The sequence below is a fragment of the Camelus ferus genome, chromosome 13, assembly GCF_009834535.1.
Source record: "Camelus ferus isolate YT-003-E chromosome 13, BCGSAC_Cfer_1.0, whole genome shotgun sequence".
NCBI lineage: Eukaryota > Metazoa > Chordata > Mammalia > Artiodactyla > Camelidae > Camelus > Camelus ferus.
In genome coordinates this window covers 54,967,600-54,991,966 of record NC_045708.1, presented here as the reverse complement: position 1 = coordinate 54,991,966, position 24,367 = coordinate 54,967,600, and the positions used below count along the sequence as shown (strand labels likewise).

General features: G+C 35.2%; 1 long non-coding RNA gene across 6 annotated transcripts in view; it reads right to left on the bottom strand.

Annotated features, from left to right (window-relative positions):
• Nucleotides 1-24,367, bottom strand: part of LOC116668084 — a 93,082-nt gene that overhangs the window by 25,875 nt on the left and 42,840 nt on the right. For 3 of the 6 annotated variants that reach the window (XR_004325166.1, XR_004325169.1, XR_004325170.1), the window contains exon 3: nucleotides 3,457-3,611. The exons of the other annotated variants lie outside the window; for them this stretch is intronic. This is a non-coding gene — a long non-coding RNA (uncharacterized LOC116668084). The remainder of the gene's footprint in view (nucleotides 1-3,456; nucleotides 3,612-24,367) is intronic. 6 annotated transcript variants of the gene reach the window in all.

The following is a 24,367-nucleotide window of genomic DNA, read 5'->3' as shown; positions in this document are numbered from 1 at the left end:
GAGAGGGAAGTAAAACTCCACCACTTGTTTGAAGCATGGCAGTATCACTCCGTGAGACACTGAAGAGAACGTGGAATGGGATACATTGTGACCATCATTCAAAAGAAAAAAATGCCACAAGACAGAATAGATTTTGGCAAATGACAAGTAAACTCACCACAATTTCCATTTAAAGACAGGTGAGCAGAATATGTAATACAAGGCCAATTACAAGTAACCAGCCAACACATCAGAAGCGCAAGGAAGTTGAAATCTATTATTCTTCCTTGTAACCTACATTCTGTTTGGAAAACTTGCTCCTCTCAGTGTTCCAAAACTAATCTGTAATTTCCAGTTTTTTTACCTTTATTCATATAGTCTCTTAGTTTGCAATTATCTTCTTTACATTATTTATTGAAATCCTCCAAAGGGACTTAAAATCTCCATAGAAAAATCTGTCACTGACAATCATATCTCCAACTACAATTAATCATTCCATCTTTAATTGCTGCAATACAGTATTTTCACTTCTACTTAGCACTTTGTTCTATTTTTATCATGATTAGACATTTGTGGATTCCATATCCCCATTAGTCTATATAGTCCTCTAGAGATACATATCTTATGTGTATTCACTTCTGGTTCCTCAGAAAGATTTTATTACAACAGACTGTTACATCAATCACCATATAATTAATTGAGATCCAAATAGTTCTGTTAAATAAACATATATTTTATGCATTAATCCATTAGTAGGTCTAGCTCTAGTGTATATGTATTTCCTGTATGGCTGGAGAAAGTGGACAGAATGAATCAAACAGGGGAATTCTGGAAATTGTAGGGGATTTAGGTCTATATATTTTAATATATTCTAAAGAGGGGAAATGCATATTTTTCCTCTGGTCCAATTAGTCCCAATGTGAGAACAATATTCTATAAAAGCTTCCTTATTACTACTGCTCAATCCCGGCTTTGTAGTGATTAGAAAGTTAATAGCTTCTTACTACATCTGGAAATTCAGAAAGAAGTAAGTCTTCATCCCCATTAGATCCTTATGCTCCCAGATTCTGTGCTGTTTCCTGAGTTTTGCTTCTGGCTTTCGATACAACAATCCACGTAAAGGCCAAGGCCTCCGCTCTCTCTTCCCTCTGGAACCCCCACTGAGATTTTACTTTGTGAATCATAACCTGAATGTTCATTCTTTGCTTCAGGTTGATTTAATATATCTTCTCCCTTTACTGCCTGTCAGACTGTGGCTACAACTGGCCGCAGTGGAGCTGTGACAACCTCTGGTTCATGTCACCCTGGAGTCAGGATGGACGGGGCTCGTAGAGAAGCAACAAGCTTCTTTGTTAATTTTGTCTCTACCGCTCTGTCTGTGGTCCCCTGAAAACAGCTCATTACTGAATCTTTTCTTCTTGTGTGAGTTAGAGATGAATGCATTGATTCATCTCTCAGGGGTGTTGAATGGTTAACCAGGACTATAAAGGGTATGAAAATGTAATTCAATGCTATTTGAGGTGCTGTTAGCAACAAATTACTAATTCTGAGTCATCTCATACCTCCACACATCTTAGTCTTTGCCTTGATAATGATATTTTTTTCACGCCCACATTAAGTTCAATTTTGGAATCTTCATGCCTGTTCACTAGTCCTGAGTAAATAGTGATCATGTGTTGTGTTTCCTTTTCTTTAGTGGGTAATGACATGGATGATTCCCTTAAAAGAAAACATTTTAATGACTATTCATCCCAGCTATGCTGTTAAATGCAGTTTTTCAGTCAAACTTTTGAAAAATAAATTGCTGATTTTAGAAGAAAATATCTATAAAACTTCCCTAATTTTTTTAAATACAGAAAAAAATTGTATTTCTTTGGTGAGGTAGAAATGATAAACATCCAACAGTTAAATATTGAACATGTATTCTAGGTTTCGATAGACATTGAAACAGGTACTGTATTAAAAATTGGCTATTCCCATGGCAAATTCCATCCTTGATATTTCTTTTCTTCAATTTCTGTCCTTTTCACTCCCCCATTACTTGACATGGGACCTGAGTAAATATGATCATGTTTTATAGATTCTGAGAAGCAGCTCTAAATTCGGGATTCATCTTACAATTTCTGTTACCTTGCAACTCTTGCTGGTCAGATGATAGATATGATATGGTGTGTTAACTTGATCATATTTGTTCATACTGTCATTACATACATTTTGTACATTTTAAATAATAACTTGTTTGGAGTTTAGTTGACATTTCAAATAACTTTAAGAAGTTTATGCTATGACTCAGTTATTTTGTATACTGAAAGTTCCAGGAAGAGTGCAGCATGACAGTAATTTGATATATTCAAAAAAAATGAGTTTTTAGAGGAATGACATTTCTACATTTTCCTACAAAGCAACACACAAATGCTTTCCAATATCCAAGAAAAGAAGAATCTTTTTTTTTTGTCCTATGGCCCCTTTGTTTATTTTATTATTTTATTGAGATATAATAACATGTAACATTGTATTAGTTTCAGGTGTGCAAAATAATGGTTTGATATACATATATATTGCAGTGTGATTACGATTTTAGTTAATGTTCATTACACAGTTTCAATTTTTTCTCTTGTGATGAGAACTTTTTTAAGATTCACTCTTAAAAACTTTCAATATATAATATTGTTAACTATAATTGTTATGCTACATGTTACATCCCAAGGACTTATTTATTTTGTAACTGGAAGTTTGTACCCTTTGATCACCTCCACCCATTTCATCCACTCCACCCACCACCCCCTCTGGCAACCACCTATCTATTCTCTGTGTCTGTGAGAGTGTGTGTGTGTGTTTGAGATTCCACATATAAGAGATTTCAGAGTATCTTTTTCTGTCTGACTTATTCCACTTAGCATAATGCTCTCAAGGTCTAACCATGTTATTGAAAATGGCACGATTTCCCTTTTTATGGCTGAATAGTATTCTAGTATATATATGTATGCATATATATACACACATATATAAATACATATATATATAATTTTCTTTATCCATTTATCTATTGATGGAAACTTAGATTGTTCCCATGTCTTGGCTATTATAAGTAATGCTGCAATGACTATAGGGATGTAGATATTTTTTGAGAGAGTGATTTTATTTCCTTCAGAAAAATCCCTAGAAATGGAATTTATGATGTTTCTATTTTTTTAATTTTTTGAGGACTCTCCATGCTGCTTTCCATTGTTTCCACTGTGGCTGCACCAATTTACACTCCCATCAACAGTGCACAAAGGTTTTCTTTTCTCTACTTCTTTGTCAACACTGCCATTCTGACAGATGTGAGGTACTACTGCTAAGTGTAAGCTCACACTGCTCATGAAAGGACAGCCAATACATCAAGAGAAAGGGTGTTGGGGAAAGGAATAGTGACTTTATTTAGAACGCCAGATGACTGAGAAGATAGCAGACTAGTGTCCCAAAGAATCATCTTACCCAAGTTAGAATTCAGGCTTCTTTTATACTAAAAGGGGAGAGGATATGGCTGGTTGTTGCAGAATACTTGGTGCTGGCAAGTTCCTGGAGGGATTGTGATAATCTTTTGTTCTTGCATCTGTCCAGGTAGGTCTGGTCATGATGTCCCTGTAAAACTTCAACAAGACAAACGTTATTTTCTCTTTTGTAACTTTTTATCTCTGTATGAATGAAAGGTCAAGTCTGGAAAGCAGAATCTTGAGAAAGGGCTATTATATATATTTTAGGCTGTGGTCAACATTCTTTTACTAATTGACTAGACAGAGGTGCAGAGTCAGCATGAATTAGCATGGACAACAGAGCACAAAGGTCAGAGCTAAAGGAGCCAGGTTTGTTCTTCTCTGTTACAGTATCTCATTGTGGTCTAGATTTGCATTTCCCTGATGATTAGTGATGTTGAGCACATTTTAATGTCCCTGTTGGCCATCTTACATCTTCTGTGGGGAAATGTCTATTCAGATCTGCTGCCTATTTTTTAATTGGATTGTTTGTTTATATCTGTTGAGTTATATGAATTATTTATGTATTTTGAATAGTCAGTCACCCTTTATCAGATTTGCAAACATTTTCTCTCGCTCTATTAGGTTGCCTTTCATTTTGTTGATGGTTTTCCTTGCTGTACAGAAGCATTTTGGTTAACTTTTTTAGTTTTAGTTGATTTATAAATAGATGAAGCTGTGTTATTTTGTTAGTGAGATACATGCAAAAAGATTGACTACCATATATTAAGCAGAGTAATTAAAGGCGGAAGAAAAATAACAGTCCCATGGAGCAGATGAAAAATTTCAAAGCAGCAAGAGGCTGGTGTGATCCATTCATGCGTTGTACCGGCCTGTATTGGTGCAGTGTCCTACGTCACTTTGTCAGACACTTCCCGCTGACTTTGAACAGAAGCTGCTTAACGTACAGGGACATGGAGTTCAGTAAGGAAAATAATGAGATTCCCTGTGTCATAGGTGAGTGTTTTTCTTTCACAGACATACATATAATGATATATCTTACATTAGATGGCATCTAGACTTAAGGAATTACAGTAATAAAATCATACTGCTAAATATAGAAAAGAGATTAAAGCAAGATTCTTATAAAGCTGTTTTTCAAGCTATCACTTTTACTGTTTTTTTATCCTAATTTCCAATAATATTACAAGCCACAGTTGTGCTATTAGTTGAGGCATTGTGCTAATCTCTTTTGTTCATTCTCACTCTTATTATTTGTACCTGTTCAGTAAGGCAAACACTACTATCCACGTTATATCAATGACAGATTTAAAGCTTGAAAATTTGTAGCTTGGATAGTGCAGAGCCAGAGTGAAAACCTAAAACCTGTGCTATTATCTCTCAATCAGTTTATTAATGGTTTTAAGGAGGTGTTCCTGTGCCCTTCTACCAATGGCAGGCATATTTACAGCAAGCTGGCTTTCAGATGTTGCGGCATGTGTTGCCTTAGATTATAATCATTGGAGTCTAAATTACTGTGCTGGTCGGCTCCCTGTTTACTCTCAGGTCCGTGCTGCACCCTTCCGCTGCTTTCCTTTAGACTAGAAGACCCAATATTTATCAGCCCAATTTCCCGGGAAGCCCAGGCAGAAGTCTGAGTGTGAGTGATGCTCTAGACTCCCGTAAAATCCTCTCCTTCTATTGCCCTTTAAGCCCTAAGGCTGGTAGCTATTTCCTGATGTTCCTAATCTCTGTGTTATTTTGCTGTCCTTGATCTGCTTTTCAGTTTTTCTATCACTTGTATAATCCATATCTTGTATTAGATTCTCTGTCTAAAAGACCTAGAGTTATTTATTTTGCTGAGTGGACCCTGGCTGTTACAACAATGAAGCAAACCTATCCATTGACTTAATAAATTGCACTTAAGGACTTTCTTTAAAAGGTGGCAATGTCCTCTTATTATTGGATCCACTTGGTCTGGGTTACTGCTGGACACATTCTCAAAGACAAAAAGATGACAACTTTAACTTCCTGTAACTGTAACTGTCTTAGTCATAGGGATCTTAGTACTTTTTTCTTCTTTTCTTTCCCCTTTCCTCTCTCTTTCAATTTACATACAGAAAAGCTCGTATCTATTGTCAACCAAAAATTAAATGAATAATAATGCAGGAGGCTGCAAACAGGAAAAGCGGTCATTTGGGGTCTTAAGAATTACAATTTAGGAGACATAAATTCAGGTAACCCTGAGGCAAAAAGTCAGGGACTTATAAAGACAAAAAGCCATGAGGTTGTCAAAAGTTGCCTGCCAGGAGCTGTGACTGACTTTGATACATGTTAGAAAATACCTACCGTTAAGGAATCACGAGCTGTTTTAGGGTAGGAGTCCAGTAAGTAGATAGATTTTTACTTATGAATCTGGTAACTTGTTTCTTCTCTCTTTTCCCTTTATTAGCCTTTCTGAGTATCTGTGGTTTATTGTCCTTTAGTCAACTTTTCACTGATCTCTATTTTATAATTTATCTTTTATTAATTTCTGATTTTTAAAATTTGTATTTCCTTTATTCTACTTTATTAGGACTTCGTTTACAGTTATTTTTCTAGTTTCTTAAGATGGCAGCTTGGATAACTGATTTCCTTTATAGATGGAAATGTTTGTTTACAAAGGGTAACTCCTCCTCTTTAAATTCTGATCATTTTTATTTGTTTTGTAGGTATGCTTTTGGATATATACTGATTTAGGCTTATTTTATCTTCCTCTTTACTGCTGCTTCCCACATCTGTTCTCCATGTTTAATTTGTTATAATTCTAACCTGATCATGTCACCTCCTTCTATATCTTCTTTTCATTATTGAAGTATTATTTCCCACTACTCTCAGGGCCTCAAGAGCTTGCATGCTTTTTTTTTTTTTTTTTTTTTTTTTCTGCTGACTTCTGTAGTTTTTTTATTGCATCCATCTCCATTTGTTTCTGTAATTGGTCGTATGACTTTCCTATTGCACTGCACAGTCACCAGTTTCTCCTGCTGCCTCTGACCATTGTGTCTTCCCTGACTTGCAGCGCTCTTGATCCAACTACATCCTTCATGTGGGTAATTCCTTCTCATCCTTTTTAAATTATTAGAACCCCCAAAATGCTCCACTGTCCTGCCTCATGCAGGCCTCACACTCGGTTAGGTACCCCAATTCTCAAAATATGCTCGTGTTAAAGATAAAGAATTTGAAGCTTGTAGGATTACAGTGACATCCCTATACAAACTTGCGTAGAAGATAACAGAATGAAGGCTCACTTCCCATGCCAACTTATTTTGGATTTCATCATTTTTCAACTATCCTATGAGTCTTACCCTATGTGCAGGTCAGTAGATTGTCTATAGCAACGTACCTGGATTGCTTGATAACAATAGTTTGCCAGACTCCACCCTAGAGCTATTAAACCAAAATCCCCTGTTTGGAATACTAGGAACTATATTCTAACAGTCCTCAAGTGAGTCTTTCCCAATTTGGGAATCAGAGCTTAATCTATATGCCTTAAGAGTCATAAAATCACAATAGGACAGATAATGAGTATTCTTAGTGTCTCAAATATTCTGTGCCTTAGGCTAGTATGCTATAAAGGAGTATAGCATGCGATAAAAGAGTAATATATTGTTCCACTTAAAAAAATAAATTGACAAAAATATTTTAGAACATCTAGAAGCTTAGTTATTTCTTACCTCAATTATCACACAATTTCATAAACTTGTATTATTTAGACAAAAACATGACTACTTTTCTTAGACACATTCTCATCATGGTTATAGACTCTCTTATAAATTTTTGATAGTTATAGTCAAGAAGAAAGGTTATCTTTGCAGATGTGAAAGTTACTTAAATCTTCTTTATTAAGACTAGAAGGTGCTTTCCAGCTGACCTGCTCCTTTCCCCCAGGATCTATATAATTTTATTTTTAAATTTTCATCAAGAACTTTTGGAATATAACACTTTAAAAATGATGTCACATTGCTCTCTTTAAATTGCAGCCCTTTTTTTCCCCACTACATATATTTTGTGACATTAAAATCTCTTCATAGTTTCTATACTTCAAATGTATCTATTGGTAGTATAATTCTAAGGCATTAAAAGACATAAATATATCCATTTGTTTAAAAATCAAATTAAGTCTCTATAGTATAAATTATTTGGTCAGGAGAAACACAATTTTTTTTTTCTATCTTCAAGACAAAATAGCCAGTGAGTACTTAAGTCTAAGTTATTTTTGCCTTCTTGACACAAAAGAGTGATATAAGTGAAGAAATAATGAAGACCAGGAAAAATATAATTTCCTATGTAAAAAGTTGATATGCATTACAGAAATGTCTCACCACGTATCACTGCAAAATTATGTATAAATTAAAATTTTAAGATATTAATTATCAGGAAGACACATTAGAGATTCACTACAGGGTCTGTGCTAATATTAGCACTTGGATATGTTTTAAGATACACATGTATAGACTTTAGGAAAAAAAGTCAGAAATGTCATAATGAACTCATTACTCTAGACAATACTGCATGTCCTATAGTAGGAAAGAACATTTTAATAAAGGTTTTTAAGATTTAAAATTGCATATAAATGATAATTATTTTCATGGACATGCTAATCAAGACTAGATTAGCATGGTCATTAGGGTAAAATGTGGCCGGAAAAGAAAATTATTCTAAAAGTCATCATTTGAACCTGGGTACTTTTTTCTTTTCTCTTAGGTCCGCCATCTCCCAGGTGAAGGATTGTGCTAATTGCATCCTGGAGATCATTTATTCTTGACGTCTGAGCATTACTAGCGGGTCTTTTTTCCTTGACCCCAAGTACCTCGTTTTTAGCAGGGCTTGAGGATAATAGGGAGGTTTTGCCAAGGTTAGAATCAATAATAGACATAGTAAGAAAACTGATTTCTGCAGAGATGGCTGTATCATATATGAAGACCATTTTGCTACTCTTGTGATAGTTCTCTAGTCTTTTAAAAGAACTCCGTAAATAATATGTAACATATTGGTTCAGAGATGAACAGCCCTTTTATGATCTGTGATGCTGGGCAAAAGACATGATTTTAAAGCTTTCTTCTGACTCTGGGAAACTGTGATTCTCTTAAATTGCACAACTAACCCCAGGACATTTCTCCGAGGAAAACTCTGAGAGTAGATCTGTCCAGTAGGATCCTCCAAAATATATTGAGATTTCAAGACAGAATACACCTCCTCTGACTTTCATAAAATAGAAGGCTCTCTTTGTAATTGTTTCTCTGTTTCATGGGACATGAAGCACAGTCCTCTAGCTAGTGCAGTTATGGAATAATCAACTGCTCCTGCCCTCCTTCCTCAAGTGCTCTTCCCTTCTTCTCTCCCTCCTCTTTTCCATCCTTCTTCTCTTTCTTTAATTTCAATCAGCAGCTGTCATTCTGTTTTTTTTTCTTTTTTTAAATTAATATATTAGAGTACAGCTTGAGAATTCAGTATGTTTTCAAAGTTAGCCCTTCACCACAAAAGAGCATGGATTCTTTCTTAGATGCAGATATAATTTAAATCTTTTCCTGTCCTCCAGATCCTTAGGTCATTGCTCCTAGTACATGGTCAGTTACTGACATACAGCGTTCAATGACGAAGGCACAGAGCACTTGCCAATAAGACCCAATATTATTTGTTATTAGAATAGATGTCCAAGTGAAGCCGCCCATTTCACCTAGGTATACCGTGCATCCTGCTTTGGCCATGATAAGCTCTCTTTGGTTCCAATGCCTCGTTTCTGGCAAACGCTAGACCTACAGGCTTATATTTACCTGGCATTTGATCTATTTTCTTTTCTTCAAAATTGTAGATTTTCCAATCACACCAGGCCAGTGGGAGCTTTGAAAAACTTCTTGGCAGCTTTGCCTGTCTCTTATTTTGACTCCTTTCCTGTTACTAGATGTTTTTGATCCAAGCCTGGGATTTATCAGTTTAATTAATCTAATCTCAACAGTAGCATCTATGCTAACTGAAATGATTTCTAGCAATGTTTTGTTGATCCCTGTAATCACAGAATGAGAATAAAGATGCTGTAGCATATGGAAGCATTCCTTAACTATGAGGCTTAACATTTTGAGTTTGAGATTGTGCCCCCAACATCCCCTCTCCCGTTCAGTTTTAATTGGAGCTGTATTTCAGCCTCTCTGATAAGGTCAGTTTTGCATGTTCACTCCTTGACAAAACTACATTTAAGAGATTCATAAAAACCATTATTTGTTGTTATGGACTGCTGCAGGATACAGCTTTGCCTTTTAAAACAGATGATGATACTCATAATACTGGAAACTGACAGGATGTGGCTGAACTTGATCCAAGGGAGTCACTTTTGGAAGTTCAGGTGACCTCGTAGTTAAGGATGGAGAGGCTCACAGACCAAAATGTTGTTGGTGACATGCATTTTTCCACATAATGCTATGCTAATATGATGTGATTTAGTACTGAAACTCAGGGAACAAGCATAATGGTCCCTTTACAAGCTTCATGCCTTTTGTTTTCTACACAAGACTTCCAATTATCCAGGCAAGAAAATAAATTTCTCCATGGTGTTTTGTTTTTTTTCCTCCCTTTTCAAAAAAGTGACCTTCCTTTTGTGTGACCTGCTTGATGTTACTGTAGTGCTTGAAAATATCACTACTTCCTTTCCAGAGAAAAGGTCAATTACTCACAACATCCTCTTTTCTTTAAAATGTCTTTCAGACTATGTTTATACAGCAAAAAGTCAAGTGGAGATTCAGTTTACCTGGTTTACTGAATTGATATTCAGACAGCCAAAAAAGATAATTCATAGCCTAAATTTATTTAATTTTTATCAACTTCTCTTGTTTGTTAACTAGCATATGTTTGTTTCTTCATGTATTCTTTTACTATTAACATGAATTTTGGGAACTGACAACAAACTATCTTTCAGTCTTGTTCTTTTCCACTGTATTTGTCAAGTTTCCATCCATGAGTGGGTATGTTTCTGAGTTAGCTCTTTTTATCTATAAGTATATTAGTTATCACTGTGCTGACACCACAATTTATAATAGCTTTAGAATAAATCTTCATACCTTGTGCAGAAAGACCCTCCACATGGTCCTTCTTTAGCAGTACCTTGAATATTCTTGCTCTTTTGCTCTTCAATATAAATATTAAATCAATACACCAAGTTCCTCAAACCTTCTGTTGTGGTATCAGTTAGTATTATTCTTAGTTTGATTGCTATATTATTTTGGAATAACTGAGATATCTATAATATTGAGTCTTTTCATCAATGAAGATGTCATGTTTATTCATCTATTTAGATCTTCTCTTAAAATTTTACCTAACTAAAATCGATAGCCTACTAGATCAAGATTTCAAAAAAGGAGTGATCGAATTGCTGAAGGAATTAAAAGAGATAGTGTTTAGAGATATAAAATATGTCAAAAATGAAATTGAAGCTATAAAGAAGAGCCAAGTAGAATGGGTAAACTCTTTGACAGAGATGAGGAATGATCTAATAGCTGCACAAAGCCAACTAGATAATGCAGAGAAACGAATTAGTGATCTAGAAGACAGGGCAATAGAAAGCACCCATTCAGAAGAACTACAAGAGAAGCAAATAAAAAATAATGAAAATAGCATAAGGGACCTATGGGATAATATAAAGCGTCCCAATCTTCGCATAATAGGGGTCCCAGAAGGAGAAGAAAGATCAAAGGGGATTGAAAAGGTTTTTGAAGAAATCATGACTGAAAACTTCCCAAACTTAAAGAAGGAATCAGATATCCAAGTAGAGGAAGCTCAGAGGGTCCCAAACAGGAAGAACCCAAATAGACCCACACCAAGACATATCATAATCAAGATGGCCAGAGTCAAGGATAAAGAAATGATTCTAAAGGCAGCAAGAAAAAAGCAAAGAGTAAGTTACAAGGGAACCCCCATAAGGCTCTCAGCTGATTTCTCTACACAAACACTACAGGCCGGAAGGGAGAGGCAAGATATATTCAAAGCCCTGAATGAAAAAAAGATGCAGCCTAGGATCCTTTATCCAGCAAGGCTATCCTTGAGGATAGAAGGAGAAATAAAGAGTTTCACAGACAAAAAAAAGCTGCAGGAGTTTAGCAACACTAAACCCATGCTAAAAGAAATATTGAAAGGGCTATTCTAAATAGAAAAGCAGCAGGATGCTACAGAAATGAGAAACACACAACTGGAAAGGTGATAACTCATGAATTACAAATAAAGTAAACATGAAATTATAAAAGAAGACATACAAATCACTGAGAGTGGGAGAGGGAAGCAGGGAAATATAGAATATTTTTTTCTTTCTTTTTTAAAGTTTTTTAACAGTAGGATGGGTTTGAGATCATGTTACTATCAGTTTAATAAAAACAGTTATAGTAATGGGTTGATAGATTTACAAAAAAGGGTAACCACAAGCCAAAAATTTACAAAGGAGTCACAAAAATTAAATAAAATCCATGATAATACAAAGGAAAATTACCAAACCACAAAAGGAAGAAAAAAGGAACAAAGAGGATATACCAATTCAACTGCAAAGATAAGTTCAAAATGGCAATAAACACACATCTATCATTAATTACTGTAAATGTTAATGGACTAAATGCTCCAGTCAAAAGACACAGAGTGGCAGACTGGATAATAAAGCAAGAACCTTCAATATGCTGCATACAAGAGACCCACTTTAGGGAGAAGGACACATATAGATTGAGAGTGAAAGGATGGAAAAGGATATTCCATGCAAAAAAGCAGGTGTTGCAGTACTGATTTCAGACAAAATAGACTTTAAAACAAAGGCCATAAAGAAAGATAAAGAAGGACATTTTATAATGATTAAAGGAGTGATACAAGATGAGGATATTACACTCGTTAATATATATGCACCCAATATAGGAGCACCTAAGTACATACAAGAATTACTAACAGAGATAAAGGGGGATATTGATGGGAATACAATCATAGTTGGAGATTTTAACACTGCATTAACATCACTAGACAGATCTTCCAGACAGAAAATAAACAAGGCAACAGAGAAATTAAATACTACAATAGAAAAACTAGATTTGGTGGATATTTTCAGAGCATTACACCCTCCAAAAATAGGATATACATTCTTTTCAAGTGCACATGGAACATTTTCCAGGATCGATCATGTACTTGGGCACAAAAGAAACCTCAACAATTTTAAGAAGATAGAAATTATCTCAAGCATCTTTACTGACCACAATGCCATGAAACTGGAAATCAACAACAGAGAAACAAAGGAGAAAAAAAGGAAAGCATGGAGATTAAACAATATGTTATTGAAAAAACAATGGATCAATGAGGAAATCAAAGTTGAAATTAAAAAATACCTTGAGACAAATGATAATGAAAGCACAACCACTCAAAACCTATGGGACACAGCAAAGGCAGTGCTAAGAGGGAAGTTTATAGCGATACAGGCCTTCCTCAAAAAAGAAGAACAATCTCAAATAAACAATTTAACCCACCACCTGAATGAATTAGAAAAAGAAGAACAAAAATCCCCAAAAAGCAGCAGAAGGAAGGAAATAATAAAGATCAGAGAGGAATTAAATACAATAGAGATTAACAAGACCATAGAAAAAATCAACCAAACCAAAAGTTGGTTTTTTGAAAAAGTAAATAAAATCGACAAACCTCTGGCCAAACTCACAAAGAATAAAAAAGAGAGAGCACAAATTAGCAAAATAAGAAAGGAAAATGGAGAAATTACAACAAACAAAATAGAAATACAGAATATCATACGAGAATATTATGAAAAACTATATGAAACCAAACTGGATAACCTAGAGGAGATGGACAAGTTTCTGGAAACATACTGTCCACCAAAACTGAATCAAGAAGAATCTGAACACTTGAACAATCTGATCACTAGAAAGGAAATAGAAATAGCAATTAAAAACCTCCCTACAAATAAAAGTCCAGGACCGGACGGCTTCACCGGGGAATTCTACCAAACATACAAAGAAGAACTCATACCAGTCCTTCTCAAACTCTTCCAGACGATTGAAAAGGAGGGAATACTCCCAAACTCATTCTATGAAGCCACCATCACCCTGATACCAAAACCAGGCAAAGACACTACAAAAAAAGAGAATTATAGGCCAATATCACTGATGAACATAGACGCCAAAATCCTCACCAAAATTTTAGCAAATAGAATCCAACAACACATAAAAAAGATTATACATCATGACCAAGTGGGGTTCATCCCTGGGACACAAGGCTGGTTCAACATACGCAAGTCAATCAGTGTAATACATCACATCAACAAGAGAAAGGACAAAAACCACATGATCATCTCAATCGATGCAGAAAAAGCATTTGATAAAATTCAACACCCATTTATGATAAAAACTCTCGCCAAAGTGGGTATAGAGGGAACATATCTCAACATAATAAAAGCTATATATGACAAACCTACAGCCAGCATAGTACTCAATGGTGAAAAACTCAAAAGCTTCCCACTAAAATCTGGGACAAGACAAGGATGCCCACTATCACCACTCCTATTCAACATAGTCCTGGAAGTCCTAGCCACAGCAGTCAGGCAAGAGAAAGAAATAAAAGGGATCCAAATTGGAAAGGAAGTGGTAAAAGTGTCATTATATGCTGATGACATGCTACTATATATAGAAAACCCTAAAAGGTCCACACAAAAGCTACTAGAGCTGATTGAAGAATTCAGCAAGGTAGCAAGTTACAAAATTAACGTTCAAAAATCAGTTGCATTTCTTTACACTAACGATAAATCAACAGAAGAAGAAAGTAAAGAAACAATCCCCTTTAAAATAGCACCCAAAGTAATAAAATATCTGGGAATAAATCCAACCAAGGAGGTGAAAGATTATACACAGAAAACTATAAACCATTGATGAAGGAAATTAAAGAAGACTTTAAAAAATGGAAAGATATTCCATGCTCTTGGATTGGAAGAATCAATATTGTTAAAATGGTCACTCTGCCCAAGGCAATCTACAGATTTAATGCAATCCCTATCCAATTACCCAGGACATATTTCACAGAACTAGAAAAAAATCATAACAAAATTCATATGGAACCATCAAAGACCTAGAATTGCCAAAGCATTACTGAGGAGAAAGAAAGAGGCTGGAGGAATAATTCTTCCAGACTTCAGACAATACTATAGAGCTACAGTCATCAAGACAGCATGGTATTGGTATCAAAACAGACATACAGACCAATGGAACAGAATAGAGAGCCCAGAAATGAACCCACAAACTTTGGGTCAACTCATCTTTGACAAAGGAGGCAAGAATATACATTGGAATAAAGATAGTCTCTTCAGCAAATGGTGTTGGGAAAACTGGACAGCAGCATGTAAAACAATGAAGCTAGAACACTCCCTTACACCATATACAAAAATCAACTCAAAATGGATTAAAGACTTAAACATAAGACAAGATACAATAAACCTCCTAGAGGAAAACATAGGCAAAACATTATCTGACATACATTTAAAAAATTTTCTCCTAGAAGAAATAAAAGCAAGAATAAACAAATGGGACCTAATGAAACTTACAAGCTTCTGCACAGCAAAGGAAAACAGAAATAAAACAAGAAGAAAACCTACGGAATGGGAGAAAATTTTTGCAAGTGAAACCGACAAGGGCTTGATCTCCAGAATATATAAGCAGCTCATACGACTCAATAAGAAAAAAATAAACAATCCAATCCAAAAACGGGCAGAAGACCTAAACAAGCAATTCTCCAAGGAAGACATACAAATGATCAAAAAGCACATGAAAAAATGCTCAGTATCACTAATTATCAGAGAAATGCAAATCAAAACTACAATGAGGTATCACCTCACACCAGTCAGAATGGCCGTCATTCAAAAATCCACAAATGACAAATGCTGGAGAGGCTGTGGAGAAAGGGGAACCCTCCTACACTGCTGGTGGGAATGCAGTTTGGTGCAGCCACTATGGAAAACAGTGTGGAGATTCCTCAAAAGACTAGGAATAGACTTACCATAGGACCCAGGAATCCCACTCCTGGGCTTGTATCCAGAAGGAAATCTACTTCAGGATGACACCTGCACCCCAATGTTCATAGCAGCACTATTTACAATAGCCAAAACATGGAAACAGCCTAAATGTCCATCAACAGGTGACTGGATAAAGAAGAAGTGGTATATTTATACAATGGAATACTACTCAGCCATAAAAACCGACAACATAATGCCATTTGCAGCAACATGGATGCTCCTGGAGAATGTCATTATAAGTGAAGTAAGCCAGAAAGAGAAAGAAAAATACCATTTGAGATCGCTCATATGTGGAATCTAAAAAACAAAACAAACAAACAAACAAAAACAAAGCGTAAATAAAGGACAGAAATAGACTCACAGACAAAGAATACAGACTTGTGGTTACCAGGGGGGTGGAGGGTGGGAAGGGATAGACTGGGATTTCAAAATTGTAGAATAGACTACACTGTATAGCACAGGGAAATATACAGAAAATGTTATGATAACTCACCGAGAAAAAAATGTGACAATGAGTGTATATATGTCCATGAATAACTGAAAAATTGTGCTGAACACTGGAATTTGACACAACATTGTAAAATGATTATAAATCAATAAAAAATGTTAAAAAAATGATATCTTTACATGGTTGTATTTTATATTTGTTCTATTGTTGTATATGGTAATATTCTGTTTAGGATTTGACATCTATATTTATAAGGCTTGCAATTTTTCCCTTCTATACTTATTCTGAATATGGTATTGAGATAATGTTAACCTTATAAATTTTATTTTTTTGGAGGGGAAGGTAATTAGGTTTACTTATATATTTATTGAGGAGATACTGGGGATTGAACCCAGGACCTCATGCATACTAAGCACACACTCTACCACTTGGGCTATACCTTCCCCGAATCTTAACTTATAACTCTTATAAAAATGAAGAAGATATGTTTCTTTTTTTCTATTTTTTGGAACAATTTGTATATATATCAGACTTGTCAATTCCTTAAACGTTTGGTCAATACTGCGTGGAAAACTGTACGGAAAATTTTTAATGACTACTTCAAGTTCTCAAATGGAAATAAATCTCTTCAACTTCTTCTTGAGACAGTTTTGGGAAGTTATAATCTTCTAGGTTATTTCTATTTTCTTAATGTTTCAAATTTACGCTCCTAAATTTATTTATATTTATCAAATTTACTCATTGTAAAGCTGAAATGAAGAGTACAACTTAGATGTACATAGTTGGGGCACAGCAATCAATCCCATTACATGGTAGGTCAGTCCTTACGCACTGACCTGGCTGTTCCTCCAACCTAATGCCATAAAAGGCAGCTGGTTTCTAGACTGGGCTAGACCGGTAGGCTTCTTACTCACTGCAGGTGCACTGGTCATGTTCTGGAGGAATTAGCGAAGGTGAGCTGCATCTACTTGTGTCCTTATCTCCCTTTGGCTCTCTGGTAATGTGACAATAAGATAAAGGCAACTTGATATAGCTAGAGTTGTCATTCTCATCAGTGTTCAAACCTGGGAATAAAACTTGTACTTTGCCCAAAATCAATATTAATCTTTTAATACCATTTATCTCTTCTCAATCTGTTAATATTTATTTATCTTTCCCCTTTCATCCCCTTCTACTAATATTCCTAGAGATCTGACTGTTTTACCTGAACTCTAAGGAACTACATTCTGGCTTTGTTGATTCTCTTTTATGTGGTTTCACTTTCAATTTCATTATTTTCTTATTACTTATTATTTTTGTTCTTTCACTCCTTTGGAATTATTTTGTCTTTATTTCCTAACTTCTTAAATTAAAATCTTACATTATTTTCAGCCTTTCTTTTTTTCTTATATAAGTATTTTAGATGTTAAACTTCCCTCTAAGGAATACACTGATTGTGTGGCCAAGTTTAAATGCTTTATTACTATTAGATTTTAAGTATTTTTGATTTCCATTATTATTTCTTCTGTGATTTAGAAGTCATTAAAATTTAACTCCTACATTTCCCAAGGCTCTATTTTATTTGTTTATTAATTTTTAAGGTAATTGCATGTGGTCAGAGAAAGTATTCTATATGAAACCAATTTCTAAAAATTAATTCAACTTTAAATCTTAATATGTTGTGTGTGTATAAAGCAGTATTTCAGGCATTTCTCAGGCATTCTGTATCAGGAGGAATTTATTGTACTTTTAGATCATTAATTACTAATTCTGGAAACTACTCTCCAAATTTAACTGATAGGACATCAAAATTCTTTCAGTGGAAAAATGATTTATTAATTATTCTCTAAAGTTATTTAGTGATACATACCCTTTTACTGATAGAAAAAAAAAGAAAGAAAATTAAAAATTAAATCTGGACATTGACTCAGTAAATTTGAACTGAGAATTTTCTATTTTTATTATTGATAATTCAGTCTCATCGTTTACCTTTAAGCATTGAAATAAATACAAGAAGAGAAAAATATTTATGAGAGAAGGGTAAAATCTGTAGGTAAGTGACAGAGAACAGAAATTTCACTAATACGAAACAACAAGAGATCTTTGTGGATTTAGTTGCCAAGGCAAACATAACTTGAAAGAAAAGTTAAAAAAAAAAACCCAAACTTTTAAAAAACATGTCCAGCAATCAAAAGTGTTGAATTCTAATTATACATTTTGTGGTCAATGAGTTTTAATCAAATGTGGGAAAGAGCGAAAAGCATGCTGAGGATAGTCTAAGAGGTAGATTAAGTCATCATTTTGCATCTCTTCCTTCTGTCTCCCTCCCTTTTGCACAACCTCATCTGTTAACTCATGGAGTGTAGTTCTAATAAGATTAAACAAATGATTCTTTTGCTTCTTACTGAATATTTTTTATGCAGTGGTTTACATAGGGTTCAGTCACAATCCTGACACAAGCAGTGGACTGGAAACAGCAAAGGACCCCCTTATACTTGAAGTGGTGCCATTGTGAACAACTCAGTGCTGAGTAGCTTGGGACTTTCCCAACAACCTTGTACCCTGACTGATTCCTAATTATTCTACATTTTCAGCATTTTTTAGGTGACCCAATGAAATATGAACCAACTCATCTATTCTCAAATAACACCAAAAAAAAAAAAAAAAAAAGAAGAAAACCGAACTTAATTAGAAAAAATACATGGGTTATATGCTGGGTGCGAGTACCAGAAAGCTTCAACTTCCCTGATTAGAGAAATATTTATTTTGAACTTCCAGGAGAGGCAGTGTCTTGTAAGGCTCCCAACAGAAGACAGATCAAAGAGAGAATTCCACTCATAAATTCTTAACAATGGAGACTTGAACCTGCTGAGTGATTTCAAGGACAGAGTCAAAGGAGCCTAGTTGCATGTTACTTAAATGTATCAGATACTGATACTTTACACACATTATCTCATTTAATCTTTACAGCATCCATGAAGTAGGTACTATTATCTTCATTTCACAGATGGGGAAACTGAGGAATAACAAAGACAGGAGTTTTCAAGGTCACTCAGCTTGTGTGGGATGAAGAAAAGACCCTGACCTAGGCTACATGGCTCCAGAGTTTTCCTCAACTTAGATTACAGAATAAGAGCCATTCATACCATGGCTGATCAAGATATATTTCTTCTCCAAAATTCACAGGTTACTCAGCTAGGTTCAGCTTCCTGAAAAGACAAATTCTACTTAGGATTCCAAATCTCTCAGTGGTAATTATCAGTTACAACAGTCTCTACTCACACTTGGGAAATATAGTTAACTCAGCAAAGCAAGGCTGGGAAAGTTTCTTTTACTCTCTTAGGATCCCTGGGTGGGTGTGAAAATTAAACTGAGAAAAGCAGGGTAGAAGCATGCACACATTTGTTTTACATGACATGGGAGTTCAAAAAAAATGAAGACCGGAAGAAATGCTTAAAACAGTGTTTTTATGCTCAATTTGATGAAGAACAGATAGTTGTGAAGAAATACAATAGGTCAAGGAATATAAAGTAAACGTAATAAACCAGGGAAAAAGTAGGAAGGCCTGTTTGTTTGGATCCCTCTCCACGTCCCTGTGTCTTCAGAGATAACGATGCTTCTTTCCTCTGGGTGTAAGGAGAGCATTTTTCAGGTGTGGGTTTTATGATGTGTTTCAGGGGAGAAGGTCAAGGGGAAGGTTACTCTGAGTGGCTTTCCTGCTTCTGCTGTTTTCTCAAACTCCTTCAGCTTAAAATATTTTATAAACCAAGTGCCATCTTTTGGGATTGCATGTTCTGAACCCCATCAGGACATACAATAAGATGAAAATAAAACTGCCTATTTTGTCTTGAAAATATAAAAATTTACAAAGGGGAAAATATGCATATCAACCTGATTTTAAATAAAACTAAATTTATAGTGAGATGTATTGTTTCTTGAGTGTTAAAGTCCTCAGTATTTTCTTTAAATCCTTCCACAAGGCTCATTCTCTGACACAGCTGTAACTGATCTGTTCTTCAGAATTCATCCCCTCTTTGCAAATTGGCATTAACAGCAACTAGTGAGCAAGTTTTCGACAACTATCCCCAGAAATCAAGGCCACTCAACCAAGAAAAACTCCATTTGAAGAAAAGGACCATAAACTAGAGTTCGTAGATTGTAGGCTGGCTGTTAGAACTGACATTTTATAGATCCACAGTGAAACTCTATAATGTTTCATAGAAAACCAGAGAATAGCCCTACTCAGTTGGTATTAGATATAAAATGTCTACTATCTTAGAAGGAGAGTTTACTTTCACTTATTTGATGAATTAACTAATTTGTTAACATAATATATTTGTAATGATTTTTTAAAAAAGGGATATATATATTTTTTCAGCATCTCAAAAGGTGCCCTGCTGCTTTTTGTGGTTTCTGACTTTCCAGTACCCTCCTTCCAAACATACATAGCTCTACCTGTCTGTCATATATTTATTTTCCTAAACTTTGAAAAGTTGAAGGAAAAAAAAAAAGGCCAACTGCAGTTTAAGTACACATGGCACAAGCACTTGTAGAAAATCTGTGGTTGCTTGGCAACCAGAGGGTGCCTATTTGGAGAGCTCAGAGAAGTACACAACGTGACTTCAGGATGGATGAAGGGCAGCGGGAGGCACTGAGTTGACTGAAATGATTCGGAACACAGAAACAATATTCAAATAACACACATCTCTGTATGTAATTATTCCCAAATGATAATGTTGCTGCTCGGCTCCCCTCTGTAGATGTAACTAGAGGGCTTCAGAAACAATGCAATCTTAGTTTCTGAATTTTATTTCTATGAATATGCCTCGTGCAGTCAGGATTTTGTGGTAACAATACCGAAATTGCACGTTGCTGACCAGAGTAGTTATCCCTGACTCATTGGTCAACTGATTGTCCGCTAAATAAATTCGAGTTTTGGAAAGTCTCACCATCCTTAATAAAGATCAGCAATCATTAAAAATTAACCACATGCTGATTTAATCAACATATAGCTTTGTTAATTACTAGTTCTTCCTTCATGTCCATCTGTTTTTAAGATTTTTGTGAACCTGTGCCAGATGTTCATGTAAATATAATAAGCTGGTTGCCATGTAAATATAACATTTTCAAGTGTGTTGTGTAATAGCCTTTCAATTTATGCAAACTGTTGTCTGTGTTTTGTCTTCAGTGGCTTAAATACAAAACTGATAACTTTGTTACAAGTTCTATTAGGCACAATTTCTATTAGAAGCTGTATGTGTGTGTGTGTGTGTGTGTGTGTGTGTGTGTTGGTTTTAATTATTGTATATTGTGCTAGGTGTTCAGACTCTTAAGATGTATCAAAGCATTTACTGTGGTATCCTGGAAATATCAGCATAAGAGTGAGATGAAACTATTCCATTCTTACTTAATTCACTAGTGTAATAAAATGACTTCCAAATTCACAGTAAATATGATCCATTTATCCTGAATAGTAAAATTGTAAAGTGATTGATGTATGTAGATGCTTCAGTTCTGTGACTCTCAAGACCATCCCAGCCTCAATTCTATCCAGAAAACTCACTTAATGAATTGGAGGTCAGACACAAGGCATTTTTCCTTTTTTATATAAGGCATTGCTGGAACTGATCAAACTGAAGGATGATGGAATTGGTCAGTAGAAAGATGGTAAGAATCAAATTAGGACAAATTTGGGCTTTTTGAAGAAGAAAGTGCATTTTAAAATACTGCCCTGTACAGTAGGCTTAAAAGATTGTTTCAGTAACAGTTTTATAGCAACCAAAATGTTTGAACCCAGGTGGTTATGGATGTAGCAATCAAGAGGAATCTAAATCACAATGTAACACTGAAAAGGAAATGAATTTAAAGAGGTTCAGATCAAAGGCAATTGTAAAATGAGTATTAATCCCCAAGACTGTTCACATTTTACCTGAATTTAAGAGGTCAGTAAATTAAATTCACTAGCAAAATTTAATGACAGAATATTTTCTGGATAACCAAAAAGAAAAAAGGAAAAAGAGATCTGTGGAGTTTTGTTTGTTTGTTTGTTTTAAGAAAACCTGTTTGAATAAAATTTTAAAAATCAATTTTAAAGGAAAATAAGATATACCACATAAAGAGAGGAGACTGTCCATTTATGACATCACAGGAAGGAACAATGCAGATCTTACTGAGATTCTTGCCAGTATCTCTAAAGCAAACTGTAAATCAGAATGCTTAACATCATGAGTCTAAAATGAGAATTTGATAATAAAGACTTAGGAAGAAAGGGTGAACATGCCTTAATAAATATGTATTTACATAGTTTTCACCATTTAATTGGACCTTCATTTACTTTTCATTTAATATTTAAATGGTTAATATAGTTACTTGGTTCTGAGCATAAAAGGTATATAATAGAAATTTGCCCATCACATTACTTTTATCCCATCTGCCCAGTTCCCAGCAGCTCTTCCCACATTACCACTGTTCTTGGTTTCCTTAAGTATCTTTCCATAGTTTTTATTGTACATGTAACAAATTTGAATATTTTTTCCTATGGCCCCCAAAGATGTCCACACCCTAATGCCTGGATCCCATGAGTATATTATTTTATGCAGCTATGCCAAAGGGACTTTGAAGATAGAATTAAGGCTATAAACTTTAAAAATAGGGAGAGTACCCCATTATTCTGATGGGCCCAGTATGATCACATGGGCCCTTAGAAACAGAAGAAAACAAAAGAGCTGTCAGAGAGATGCAACCGGGGAAGAAGGGGCAACAGAGATTCAAAGTATGGCAGGGACTTGATCTGCCATTGCTGGCTTTGATTATGGTGGAGATGGTCTAAGCCTAGGAACCCAACAACCTCTAGAATCTGGGACTGGTTCTCAGATGAACAGCCAACTGAGAAACAGTCCTGTAAATGTGAGGAACTGAGTTCTACCAATAGCCTGAATAAGCAAGAAAACAGACTTTCCTCTTGAGCCTCCAGAGAGGAACAGAGCGTGCTGACACCTTGATTTTAGCCTAATGATACCTGTGTCAGATTTGACCTACAACACTGTAAGATAATAAATATGTGTTGTGTTAAACTGCTACATTTGTGTTAATTTGTTATAACAACAATAGAAAACTACTGCATTCCTTTTTCTTGCACAAACATAACGTACTATAAATACTGATCTGGACCTTGCTTTTTTCACCTTGGAGATCTTCCCATTATTAGTAAATAAACAGCATCCTCATTCTCTATATTTTTTCTTATTTAACAGCTTCATAGAATTTCATTTTTGGTATTAATCTTACTTTATTGAATTAACTATCTATTGGTGGATATTGATATGGTTTCCAAACTTTTGCTTTACAGGTAAGGCTGCAACAAATACCATGATATATGTATAGGATATCCATATCCATAAGGTAAATTTCCAGACATGGAATTAGTCAGAGAGTACACATCTTTATAATTTTGATGGATATTCAAATATTACCCTCCAGAGAGCTTGTGCCAATTTGAACTTTCACCAATGATATATGAAAATACTAGTTATAAAATTTATATAATTTTGCCAATATCGAAAAAGAATAATACTCCCTCATGCACTTTTACATGAATTTCTCACATCAAGTGAATTAATACCAGATTTGTTCTGCTTTGAGTGATAAATTATATGGTCATCCTAATTTGCTCATTTTCTGTAATCTCTGTGTTCCCAGACACGTTCCTCAACTTTCCTCTCTTCTTCCTTGTAGCTTTTAGAAGACCATCCTGGTTTTGGTAGCCCTTTATGGTTACTTTGTAACACATGGATTATATGTCTCCCAGTTTCACGGAATATGGGAGTTGCAATGTTTTGTTTGATTCTATTTTATTTGTGCTCTCCTTATTGCTTTCATAATATTTTCAGAAGAAAGGGAAAGATGCTGGTTGTCAGTTGTGGTAGGCAGCTTCTAAGATGGTCCTCAATGATCCCTGCCTCCTGGTATTCATGCCCTTGTGGAATGTCCTCCTATTGACTGTGAGCTGGACTTACTGACTTGCTTTTAATAAAAGAATATTGGAGACATGATGAGTTGTCACCTCCAAGATTATGTTATAAAATATTATAGCTCGGTCTTGAGCTTTCTATGTCTTACCTTCACTCTCATTCTCTTTGATCACTCACTTTTGGGAAGCCAGGTGCCCTACTATGAAGTAGCACTGTGAAAACTCCCACATAAGTGGGCTGGAAGTGGATCTTCTGAGTCCTGCCAATAGCCATGAGAATGAGCTTGGAAGTAGATCTTTCCCCAGTCAAGCCTTAGGATGGAATGCAGCCCTGGTTAAATACTTCATTACAGCCTCATGAGAGATTCTAAGCCAGAATTATGTAGGTGCTACTGAATTGCTGACCTACAGTAACTGCAAGATAATAAATGTTCCTTGATTTAAGTTCCTAAATTTTAAGCTAACTTGTTAGATAG